The sequence below is a fragment of the Mirounga leonina genome, unplaced genomic scaffold, assembly GCF_011800145.1.
Source record: "Mirounga leonina isolate KUSES-001 unplaced genomic scaffold, KU_Mleo_1.0 Mir_55, whole genome shotgun sequence".
Classification (NCBI taxonomy): Eukaryota; Metazoa; Chordata; class Mammalia; order Carnivora; family Phocidae; genus Mirounga; species Mirounga leonina.
Window position 1 is genome coordinate 6,564,824 of NW_023270816.1, and position 13,779 is coordinate 6,578,602.

A 13,779-nucleotide genomic window follows, 5' to 3' on the forward strand; every position below is an offset into this window, starting at 1 on the left:
GGTTTACAGCTGATCTCATGGGGTATGGTGGGAGGGGAAGTAGAGGGACCAGTTGCCCCAGGGTTGTGGCTGAGTGTGACCAGGAGGGTGACAAGAAGGTTGGTGATCCTGGTGGTGGGGAGGGCAAAGTTTGACCTGCTTCTGTTAATTAACTTTGAAAGTCCTTCAATGGTGCTTCCAAATGTCACTCAAAAGGCTAGTCTTTCCCATCTTTCAATTGGTTCCTGAGGGTCCTGAGAACAACAGTGTCAGGGAGGGTGAAACAATCTTCTAAAATGAGGTTTCTAAGTACCTTGAAGCACCTGAACGTGCTGTTCTTTGTTAGCTCTCCCGGAATAACTGGAAACATTCTGCTTAAAGGTATATATGTTTGTTTTCTATTGCTACTAACACATTAGTCTGTATTTTAGCCTGTGGGAATGCTCATGTATTCTACCAGTTTCTGCGGCTCAGGAATCCGGGAGTCTCAGGGTGTTTCCATCAACGTGACAGCCAGAGCTACCACCACCTCAGGCTTCCACCCAGGGAGAACCGCTTCCAACCCTACTCAGGTGGACCTCCCCACGGGGCCGCCTCCCAGTATAGCAGTGGCTTCCCCGTGCGTGAGCCACCTGACAGAGGGCAAGGGGAAGCAGCTGAGATGGAAGCCACAGTCTCTGATCTCAGAAGAGACATCTGATGGCTTCTGCCATGTTCTGTTTGTTAGAAGCGAGCGAGCAGTTTCGGTCCACATCCAGCAGGACGGTGTAACCCAAGGGCATGGGCACCAGAAGGTGGGGACAACTGGGGCCATCTGTGTCCAGTGTGAGGGCTTTTGTCTTGTGCTTCCAAGCAGGGCTTGAAGCTGGTCTATTTCATTATCAACATTCGAGCCTCCCCCGACAACCATGTATTAAGGTCCTACTGTGTGTGAAGCCCGAGTAAATCAGAGTCCCTCCCCCACATCGCTGCCTTGGAAATGTGAGTTACCATTTGAGAGTCAGATCAAAGCCTGCTTCTCCCTCTCCCGCTCCCCCTGCTTGTGTTCCCTCTCTTGCTGTGTCTCTCTCTGTCAAATAGATAAAATAAAAAAGAAGTGGTAAAAAAAAAACAAAAAAAACCTGCCAGTTATTTAAAAAATAAATGCAAAGCATTACCTTACAGGCTTTCACATGTAGAGGGGAGAAAACAGTTCTTAGGATTTTATGTAAAGAGGGATGATGTCCTTGTAGATAGTTCCTGAAGCTACTATTAGCAAGAGGATGTTTTTTACTTTTCTTCCAGAAACTGTGAACAAAAGATGTTGAATCACAAGAATCTGTGCCATTTGCATATGTTATACTTGCTCTTTCAAAAATAATTAGTAGTTCATATATGGAGTGGGTCCCTAACGTGGTTCCTAAAGTCCTAAACTAAGTAGATGTCGGTAAGAATCCTTTTCATCAAATCATGTACTCCTATTAGTTTTAGAAATGATTCTAAGAACCTTCAGAACATCTAGTCTTTCTGTTGCACACATTTACATTTGTTTTGCTTCAACTTCAAGCACATTCATGTATTTTAGTGACTCTTTAAAATGTCTTGGGATTTTTTTTTTTTTTTACTGAAAAAGGCATTTGAACAGAGGGAGTCTTCTTTACATTGGTTTAAACTTTAAGGGGTTTAGAGATTGAGTAATATTCTAAAAACAATATTTTCTAAGAGTCTGAAAAAAATCACGTGCATGCAAAGGAAAAAAAATACTTATTACTACACTGGTCTCATCAAACTAAACTTGAGTCAAAATAGTGTTTCCAATTTATACAGGCTCCTCGAAGAGCCTCATTTTGCTTACCATGCATCCTTCTCAGGTGAGGTGACTTTCCATTATTAACTACTGGATAAATTGAATAAATTTCCCTCAGTGAAGGTCACCCTTAATTATCAGGGCTTGCCTAATCAGGAACCTCTCTCTCCCTTTGTGTTGAAATAGCTGTTTGTCCAAAAACACTTGCATAATATCCTTTGCATTGCTCTTTTCCCACCTGAGGTAATCAATCACCCTGTTGGCTTTTTAAATGGGAGTGTTTGTAACTTCTAGCGATTCAACCACTATGGGAATACTAAGATAGGAGAACGTTTGAAAATATTTGAAAATGTTTGCAAAGCCCTTCCAGATGCTTAAATAAAGACCTATTTTGTTAAGAGCGTGGTGTTTTCTTGCCTCATTTTAATCTTTTTACATTAATGAGAAATCGATTTCACATAGTCTATTTGAACATGAGTGTATTTCCCCTCTCTCAGAGTTGCACACTAAGGAAGCAGAGAGCCTAGTGTGTGTTCCCACCATGTCAGAGAAAGCTTTGTTGTAAACACACGGGGGAATTCTGCCGAGGGCCCACTGGGCTCTGGTAAGGACAGCTGCAAGTAAGTCGATAGCTTTGGGCCAGGCCTCAGATCCACGGCTGGCCCTGGGCTGGCAGCTGACCTGGGCATCAGTATGTAATAACAGCCCGACTCCAGCAATGCTGGTCCCGACTCTGGAAAATCCCGGGCAAACGGGACAAATGCTTTAGGGAACAACTGGTTTGAAAGAATAGACTGTTTTAAACTCCCAGCTGTGAGGGCCATTTGTGAGAAAGACTCTATGCTAGGGTGAGGGTCAGAAACAGCTGTTGCCTGGGGTTTAGATTTCAAACCAAAGTAAATTGCTGGCTCCCGGACAGGATTTTGATCATATATGGATTTGTTGAAATTCAGCTGTTTACTTCTATAGGGTATGGTTCAGTCCACAGGTCTCCTGTCATTTCAGGCTTTACCGGCCTGAAGGCAGAGCCCACCCAATAATCCTTTAGTCCCATGTGCGGTACTGAAAGCCTGGCTTTCATAGCCACGTGGGTCACAGCCATTTCACCTGTGCAGCACCTAATATTTGCTAAGTTCTAACTATGTGCTTGTTAAGTGAAAGAATAATTTTCTAAGTTAGAAAACTGTTTTTCAGAAGATCTGTGTGGGGTGGGAGGGGTACTTCCCTACATCAGACGATGGAGTCAGGAAGATGTTGTTTCCTTTCCTTTAAGAGATCACATAATGGCAAAAAGGAGAACAAGGAAAACACAACCTTGGTTAAACTGTGAGATATGACTAACCTAAACCACAATATATAAAAGAGAGCATTGAAGGTCAAAGATGGATTCCAGAATATGTGAAGCAAGGAGACCGTAAGTGCAGATTGCTGGCACAGCACGCTTTTCCAAGGCATAAGGAGCACTTGGAGAGGTGAATCGAAGTCTTATCTCAGGGGAAAAGGAGTTTCCCCAAATTATTTGCATAAAAGAAAATCAAGGAAGATGAGAATCAAGAAGTGGTTTGTTTTAGATCTCAGTTGTGTGGAGAGGACCAAAAGCTAAAAAAACTCATGATGTGTTATAAAGAGAATTCCAACCAGCCTGTAGGAGAGCCCTGCCTCATGACTCTTCTAATAATGAATTGGTCTGGGGGTGGGGGCATCAGTGGATTAGAATACAACATATTCTGTGTAAAAATGTTACAAGAAAAAAGGATAAAGGTAAAAGGAAAAACAAATGGCCGATAAAAAATGAAATGTCACAAAGCAGATTAAAACTGCTACTGGGGCCCCTGGGTAGCTCAGTCTGTTAAGCGTCTGCCTTTGGCTCATGTCTTTATCTCAGGGTCCTGGGATCGAGCCCCGCTTTGGGCTCTCTGCTCAGCGGGAAGTCTGCTTCTCCCTCTCTCTCTGCCCCACCCCCCCGCTTGTGCTTTCTCTCTCCCAAATAAATAAATAAAATCTTCAAAAAAAATAAAAACAATAAAAAATAAAGTAAAATTGTGACCAAAAATGTCCATGGATTTAAGAATAAGAGAAAAAACAAGGATGAAATAATCTAAGCAATAACCTCTATAAAACTAGAGCAGAGAGCAGAGATATGAGAGCTGAGGGCAGAAATGGTGACATGAAAGAAGATGAACATGCATTGTGAGAGCTATAGGAAAGAAATGAAAAATAAAACCATCATCATAATGAATATTTTATTGGAAGCAGCACAAAGGAGAATACACAATGCTAAAGAACACAGTAAGAGATAAGAAAGATAGGATTGGAAGACACATGATATTCAACATGTGAATAATTGGGGTCCCTAAAAGATTAAGCCAAAATAATATAATAGAAAAAATATTTAAGGATACAAGACAAGAAGATATGCCACAAATAAAAGAAAATTAAAATCTACACATTGAAAGGACAAGTGGAATTCCAGGAGAAATTGACACAAATTGATATACTAGAGATATCCTAGTAAGTTTATTGGATTAAAAAAAAGGAAATAAATTTCTGGCAAAAATTCTTAAGCAAAAATTCGTCTAAGAATAAAGCGTTCATACTGGTCTTGGACTTCATAGCAACATTCAGTTCCACATAGGGAAGAATGCATTCAAGAGACATTGGCAAAATGAAGAAAACAAACATACAAAATGTCTAAAGTAAAAGAATAAGTAAATTGCTAGCAAATGCAGACAGAAATAAATCCAGAGGTCATGATTTTATATCAGACTTTAAACAACATTAAACAAGATAAATGTAGGCACGTGAAAGAGTAGAGAGTGCAAACGACAATGAAGGTGTCACAGAACGCCTATACCAAAGAAAATAGCAATAATATTCTTAAAAGTTAAACAAATATTCGCTGTGGGTTTTTCATAGATGGATTTTATGAACTTGAGGAATGTTCCCTCTATCCCTATACTCTGAAGAGTTTTGATCAGGAAAGGATGCTGTATTTTGTCAAATGCTTTTTCTGCATCAATTGAGAGGACCATATGGTTCTTCTCTCTCCTCTTATTAATGTGTTCTATCACATTGATTGATTTGCGAATGTTGAACCACCCTTGTATCCCGGGGATAAATCCCACTTGGTCATGGTGGATGATCCTTTTAATGTATTGTTGGATCCTATTAGCTAGGATTTTGTTGAGGATTTTGGAATCCATATTCATCAGGGATATCAGTCTGAAATTCTTTTTGATGGGGTCTTTGCCTGGTTTGGGGATTAAGGTAATGCTGGCCTCATAGAATGAGTTTGGAAGTTTTCCTTCTGTTTCTACTTTTTGAAACAGCTTCAGTAGAATAGGTATTATTTCTTCTTTGAATGTTTGGTAGAATTCCCCAGGGAATCCATCAGGCCCTGGACTCTTGTTTTTTGGGAGGTTTTTGATCACTGCTTCAATCTCGTTACTGGTTATTGGCCTATTCAGGTTGTCAATGTCTTCCTGTTTCAGTCTTGGCAGCTTATAGGTTTCCAGGAAGGCCTCCATTTCATCCAGATTGCTCAGTTTATTGGCATATAGTTGTTGATAATAATTTCTAATAATTGTTTCTATTTCCTTGGTGTTAGTCGTGATCTCTCCCCTTTCATTCATAATTTTATTAATTTGGGTCCTTTCTCTTTTCTTTTGAATAAGTCTGGCCAGTGGTATATCGATCTTACTAATTCTTTCAAAGAACCAACTTCTAGTTTCGTTGATCTGATCTACTGTGTTTCTGGTTTCTAATTCATTGATTTCTGCTCCAATTTTAATTATTTCTCTTCTAATGCGTGGCTTAGGCATCGTTTGTTGCTTTTTCTCTAGTTCTTTAAGGTGTAGAGTTAGTTGGTGAATTTGGGATTTTTCTATTTTTTTGAGTGAGGCTTGGATGGCTATGTATTTCCCCCTTAGGACCGCCTTTGCAGTATCCCATAGGTTTTGGACCGATGTGTTTTTGTTCTCATTGATTTCCATGAATTGTTTAAGTTCTTCTTTGTTTTCCTGGTTGACCCAAACATTCTTGAGCAGAGTGGTCTTTAGCTTCCAAGTGTTTGAATTTCTGCCAAATTTTTTCTTGTGATTGAGTTCCAGTTTTAGAGCATTGTGGTCTGAGAATATGCAGGGAATAATCTCAATCTTTTGGTATCGGTTGAGACCCGATTTGTGGAGAAAGGGGAACCCTCTTACACTGTTGGTGGGAATGCAAGTTGGTACAGCCACTTTGGAAAACAGTGTGGAGGTGCCTCAAAAATTTAAAAATAGAGCTACCCTATGACTCAGCAATTGCACTCCTGGGTATTTACCCCAAAGACACAGATGTAGTGCAAAGAAGGGCTATATGCACCCCCAATGTTCATAGCAGCAATGTCTGCAATAGCCAAGCTGTGGAAAGAGCCGAGATGCCCTTCAACAGATGAATGGATAAAGAAGATGTGGTCCATATATACAATGGAATATTACTCAGCCATCAGAAAGAATGAATACCCAACTTTTACATTAACATGGATGGGACTGGAGGAGATTATGCTAAGTGAAATAAGTCAAGCAGAGAAAGTCAATTATCATATGGTTTCACTTATTTGTGGAACATAAGGAATAGCATGGAGGACATTAGGAGAAGGAAGGGAAAATGGGGGGAGGGGAATTGGAGGGAGAGATGAACCATGAGAGACTATGGACTCTGAGAAACAAACAGGGTTTTAGAGGGGAGGGGGGAGGGGGGATGGGTTAGCCCGGTGGTGGGTATTAAGGAGGGCACGTACTGCATGGAGCACTGGGTGTTATATGAAAACAATGGATTGTGGATCACCACATCAAAAACCAATGATGTATTGTATGGTGACTAACATAACATAATAAAATTAAAAAAAAAATAAATAAAAAGTAAAAGTTAAACAAATAAACACACATGTAAACAGAAATACTAAGGGAAACAGACAAACTTTATGGGTAAAAGGATACTTTGAGTCATTCCCATAGTTCTTCACAGTCAGGCAGACAAAAAGTAACATTTAAAAAGGGATATCTAATTGAAATCAATCAATATTATGTCCATAAAATAGAATATATCTTTTCTGGTATCATTAAAATTTTCACAAAATATCACCAAAAGCAAACAACACCCCCCCGCCACACACACTAATTTCCAAAGAGTAGAATTGTATACATAATATATTCTGATCATATTGAGACAAACCAGATATTAAAAAAGAGAAATCACTATCCTCTGTAAAGGAAGAATAAAACAGTATTAAAAACCATGATGATAATGACAAAATATATTCTTTGTAAGCAGCTGTTGAAGAAAAGAAAAAAATAAATATGGAAACTGGAGGATATCTGAAAAATAAGGAAAATAAATCCCACACAGAAATTATGGAACAAGAAACTGCAGACTTGAGTAATATTCATAGTCTTAAATATGTGCATTCACATCAAAGGAAGATGAATATAGTGCATGGTGAATGCAACTGGAGAAGTAGAAAAATAATAATAAAATAAGCTAAAGAAAGGAGTTAATAACAACAGATTCTGTTGCATATTATACAAAAACTATAGAAGAGATAAATAAATTTAAAATGAAAATAAAATTATTTTTTTATATTTATAAAAATGAATATTTCTTCAAAATAAAAAGGAAGCAAAAATATAGATAGCTTGTTGGCAAATCCAGTTAAGATAAACAGCAGGAAAGCACAAATGCATAAAATAATAGGTAATAATTATAAGTAAGCAGAAATTAAAGAATCATAACAAGTTACTTTCCTTATTTCTGCATAAATAATTTCAGACCCTAAAGCAGATGATTTACCAAAACTGACCCTCCAAAAGGGAAACATTTAAAGAGATCAATTGTTGCATGTGAAATACAAAATTTTTCAAAGGCTACTTTTTGAAAAAAAGAATCAGGCCCAGATTATTTGATAAGGAAATTCTACCAAACACTTCAGAAATACAAAATTCCAACATTACAGAAGTATTCTAGAGTACATAAAAGAGAAAAAAAATGAGCAGCTTCTAAATTCTTTCTGTGTATTTGGCATTATCTTGTCAACCGTAACACAAATAGGATACCAGAGAAAGCCACAGAGACAATCATCCTCATAGATGAGCAATATTACAAATACAATCCAGGAGCATCATAAAATAATAAAATAAATAAAATGGACTTATTTCAGGAATTCAAATTCAGATTTAAAGAGAGAAATGGTGAGATCATTTCCAAAAGTGCTGAGAAGGCTTTTCCTAATATTCAATGTACATTCTTGATTAAAAGAGGAATAAGGGATAAATATTTATAACAGCTCCTATGTGTAGACCCAAAAGGCAGCAGCGCATTGTCAGACATACATTCCATTAAAGTGAAGAACAGTCAAAAAAGATACCTGCCTGTCATGACTGTTATTTAGCATTGTTTCAAAAATGCTAGCCAAAGGTATATGACGAGAGAGAGAGCGAGCGCGCACGCTAAGGGGTATAACCATTGCAAAGAAGAGAGAAAATTATCTTTATTTGCACATGATATGACTGTTAACTGAAACATTCAGGAGACCTAATGGAAGAACCATAGGTAAGGTGCTGGGTACAAGATTGATATGCACGGATCAGCAGTCTCTGTGCATATAAACAAAAACCAGTAGAGATATAGTGGAAGAAAAAGCCTCACTTAAAATAGTGACCAAGAAGACTAAGATGTGTGGATATAACTTTAACAACAGTTGCACATGATCTACATGAAAAACATTTTAAGGCTGTACTGAAAGACACAAAGTCAGTTTTGTACAAAGAAAAGTTTATTTTTTAAAAATAGAAAGACTGAATATCATAAAGCTTTAGTTCTCTTTAGGTTAATCTATAAATTTAATGAGATTTAAATAAAATTACTGATGGGTGTTTTCTTTGGAAGCCAGATAAGCTGCTTTTAAAGTTTCTGTGGAAAAATAAACACATAAATTTAGCCAGGAAATTTTGAAATAAAAGAATAAAGAGGGGCATACTTACTATATTTAAAATAGTATGGTTGGGGCGCCTGGGTGGCTCAGTTGTTAAGCGTCTGCCTTCGGCTCAGGTCATGACCCCAGGGTCCTGGGATTGAGCCCCACGTTGTCGGGCTTCTTGCTCAACGAGGAGTCTGCTTCTCCCTCTGCTTGCCACTCCCCCTGCTTGAGCTCTCTCTCTCTGTGTCTCTGACAAATAAATAAATACAAAAAAAATCTTAAAAAAATAGTGAAATCAAATCTAAAATAAAGTAACATTTTTCACCTATCAAATTGACAATGACCAAGAAGTTTGGTATCATAAGGATTCTGCAACCATGTGCAGAGACAAGCACTAATTGCTGGGGGAGTATATAGTTGTACAACCCTCATAAAGGACAAACAGGCAACATCTACCAAAATTAAAAATATGCATGCCCTTCTAGGAACCAATAGTTCAGCAGTTCCAGTTTCTAGGAATTTATCCTACACACATTCTCGTACTTGCACAAAATGACCCACATACGATGATATTTATTATAGTACTTTTTTAAGGTAACAAAAGAGTGTCATCAGACTAGAAGTCCATCAGTAGGAAAATAGGAAACTGGTTAAATAAATTATGATTCATCTACATATGAGAAAATTAAGCCTCTGTTAAAAAGAAAGAAACAGCTCAATATGTCCAGATAGGGAATGATCTCCAAGAAATGTTATATGGGAGAGGTGACATAACAGCATATTTGGTATGTTACCATCTGTGTAAGAAATGTGTGTGTTTGTGTGAGAGAGAGAAAGAGAGAGCGAGAGACAGAGAGAGAGGGAGCGGGAGAGGGAGGGTGGGACAGGAAATAGAGTGAGGGAGGGAGGGAGAGAGAGGGAGAGAGAAAAGGAGGTTGAAGAGAAGGAGGGAAAGGCTGACTATCTCTTTGAGATAATTCACAAGAACCTGGAAGCAACGGTGGGGTCTGGGTATAGAAGGAAGTTTCCGTTTTCATTGACTCTGATCTTGTGCCGGAAACCCCGGGCACATACTACCCATTGACGATAATGACAAAACGAAGTTCTAGGAAAAGCTATTTCATAGTGCCTTACCTCTTAATCATCACTCCTAGAACTAAAAAGGTCTTTGTCATGTTTTAAAAACATACTATGATTGTAACCAGTATCTTTATATTTGACCATCTGTAGAAATAGAAAAAGTGTCAGCAACCTCTGAGAGATGCACGTTTGAACATACTATTGCATTGCTTTACAACTTCTTCCCTTTATCATGATCTCGGTGTCCTGGGATCCAGCCCCCATTGGGCTCCCTGCTCAGAGGGGAGTCTGCTTCTCCCTCTCCCTCTCTCTCTGTGCCTCCCACCTGCTTGTGCTCCCATGCTCTCTCTCAAATAAATAATAATTAAAAAAACATAAAAAAAAACCCCTCCTTCCCTTTCTCCCTTACATAGGGTAAAGTTCTAGCAACCTGCTGCAAAATTCAAGAACTTCCATGCCCTACCCTTTGCTTAGCTCTCTGATCTCATCTGCGAACACTTGCAGGAAGCTCCTTCATGCTCCAACTTCTAGAGGGGTGACCTGTGTCCCCATCTCTCTTCTTGCTTCTGGTTCTCTTGCTTCCGGCTCCACACAGTGTGCATCTTTTCTTAGGAACTCTTCCCCTTTTCTGTGTGAAGCTTGTCAAAAGGCTGCCCTTGAAGACATAGCTTGGGCATTTTGATCTCTGGGACCTGCACTGGCATCTGATCCTGTGCTGGGCTCGCCTTAGTACGTGACACACTGTGCTATCGTTGCCCCATTTGTCTGAGCCCCTTCCTAGATCTGGGACTCCTTAGGGACAGGAGTTCCACTGTAGAGCCCCCGGGGACAGTTCTGCAGTTAGTCACTGAGGCAGAGCTTGAATTTGGCTCCTTGCTGCTCACTCTCAAACGGCCCCATTCCTACCTATCTCCTTACTGAGCTCACATTTCCTGAGCCAGCATCCCAGAGTGCACTGCACACCTTCTCACCTGCCCCCCAGAAACTTGATGTCATGGGCTCTTCTTGACCTCAAGGAACATCTATATTCTCCTCTCCAATTCTTTGCCTGTTTCATAAAAATGTGTGACATTCCTGGATCTCTATCCTCTTCCTCTGCAAACCAACCATCTTCAAACTCAGTTTCCACCTCTTAGGTGACTCCTCAGTCTGTCTCCTTCTCTCTAGCCCCACTGCTGAAATCATTTCTGCTGCATTTGTTGGAATGTCCTTTGAACCTACCTCCCCACCCCCTGCATCTCTCTCCTCCAATCCATTCTGGCCTTAGCCCCACTAGATTCTCTGAAAAGTGACTTCATCGGGTCATTCTCCTGCTCAGAGCCCTCCAAGAGTTTGTACAGGACAAACCTTGAGCTCGTTGGTATGATGGATAATGCCCTGCACCACCTGGCAATTGCCTCCTTCTCTGGGCATGTCACTTGTCTCTCCTTTTTCAACTTCAGTTCTTGAACATTCCTTCTTTCACCTTTTGGGAGTCTCCCTCCCTACACATCCCCTCACCCAGCCTCAGTGACATTTCTACCGGAAACCCTTCCTTAACCCCACAAATATGGATCAGCACCCCTTATAATGTCTCCATCTGCATCCCCTTTGGCTGCTCTCTCTGCACTTACAGTGCTTTGTTAAAATCATCTCTTTAAATATGGTAAGTTCGGTGAGGGTAGGCATGATGGCATTTTGCCCCAGTTCATCCCCAGTCTGGTATAGTCGGTGGTCAACTAATCTTTGTTGAATCAATCAAGGAATGAAAATGTGTGATGTCCCCAGCAAACCCAAGGGAGACAGTGTTGGGGTCCTTGAGGTTAGGATGGAAGCAGGAATGGATGAGTCAGGAGGGGAGGTGATCTGAGAAGTGAGGAGGATCCTGCTCTGTCCTCTCTCTCCTCTGTCTTGTCTGTGGCTGCCATACATGCTTATCTAAACTGTCCCCATTAAATTTTATGTATTTCATATAACATTGGTATATTATTAGTATATGGATTATAATATGTAATTATAATATTATATATTATAAAGGAAGTGTTAAACAGACACATTTTATCCCTAATCTCATCAGTGTATCCATTGCTTTCACCATTATTTTGTCTTCCTATTTTTTATTTTTTATCCTTACATAGCCATAGTCATATTTTACATTCTATTTGCTCACCTCATATTTCACTGTAAGCCTTTTCCCTACATTGTATATTCTTGAAGAAAGTGAATAAGTGGGACTTTAGTGTCCTCTGTTCCAAGTTAAATAAGCTTGAATCCGCTAATGTTTACTCAAGGGTCTTAGTTTCCATTAACTTATTCATCGTGGCTGCTCATCTCTGGATCCTTTCCAGACCTAACACATTCCTCAAAATTCAGGAACCAAAGCCACACCCTAAACCATGCTGATCCCTTGTTTTCCATCTTTGCAGAATAATCTGTACTGCTCAGCTGCCATCTCATTGCAGGTGTGCCCTATTTTAAGAAATGTAGGATTTAAAAATCCAAATTTACGGTACAGATTAACTGGAGAGCAATTGTTATTCACAAAGAGTTTATTTATTTATTTATGAGAGAGAAAGAGTGCCCGTGGTGGGGGGGGGGGAGTGGAGAGGGAGAGAAGGAATGGTTTGGTTTTTTTTTTGAGAGATAGAATGCTAGAGCCCACATGGGGCTCTATCTCATGACCTTGAGATCATGACCTGAGCCAAAATCAAGAGTCAGACGCTCAACTGACTGAGCCACCCAGACACTCCCCCCTTTTAAAAAAATTTTTATATTATTTTTTTTTAAAGAGTTCTTTGTTTTTAAAAGGATCACCATAATATATCTTTAAATAACAAAACTTCTGGTACATATAAAATGGGTTTGAGAACAGCACAATTTACATATGACTTTTGGGGAGCAAAATTGCCATGTAAGAGGAGGCACACTTTCACTTTTCAGAGGCAAGTGTCCACATCTTTCTCTCAGATGCCCAAGTGTCCTCCATTCCGATCTGAGAGTTGAGTCTTCAGCCTAATTTAGAGGTGTTGCTAATTCTTAACTCAGACTAACCGTGGAGGAGTTTAATACCTGGTGTAGGGCTTGGTTGGTTTTATGGTGTTGTTCATTAGACATAAGAATAATTGCTTCTTGAAATTTTCAGTTAGCAGAAGGGGAAATTATTAGAATGCTTTAGTCTTTCATATGGCTATTCAATGAACTGAACTATGAGTCCATGCTATTTGTCTAGTTAGATGGTCTAATAATATGCTGTTTATTTGTTTGGCATTCAAAATTATTATTTATTAAAACCTCACCTTTTTTAACCTTTCTTTTAACACTAATATTTAGATAAGAGTAGACATTTCACACAGAAAAATTACTATTATTTTGATTAATGTATATTATAATAATATTTTACAAAAAGCTAAGCTTCTAGAATTCCTGGAGACTTAAGCAAACTTACATTATAGGGAAGACTTGCAGACTATGAATGTCTCTTTTGTGTGTGAATTTGTTGGGAAAGGAAGTGAAAAAAATCCACAGAATGAGAAAATATCTGTAAATCATACATCTATAAGGATCTAGTATTCAAAATATATTAAAAATCCTTATAACAATAAGAAGAAGTAAAAAGACAAATAACCTTATTTAAAAAGTGGGCAAAGGGGTTGAATGAATATTCCTCCAAAGATGATATGCAAATGGAAAGTAAACTCAAGAAACAATAAATTCAGCATCAGGAATCATTAGGGAAATGAAAACCAAGCGCATGTTGAGATACCACTTCACATTCACTAGGATAGCTATAATGGTCATTGTTACCATCATCGTTGAAGAAGAACAAGTGTTGATGAGGATGTGGAGACACTGGAACCCTCATACATTCCTGTGGGAATGTATAATGTTGTGGGCACAGGGGGAAAGTTTAGTAGTTCCTCAAAAAGTTAAACATAGGATTACTATATGACACAGGAATTCCTCTCCTAAATATATACCCAAGAGATTTGAAAACATGTTC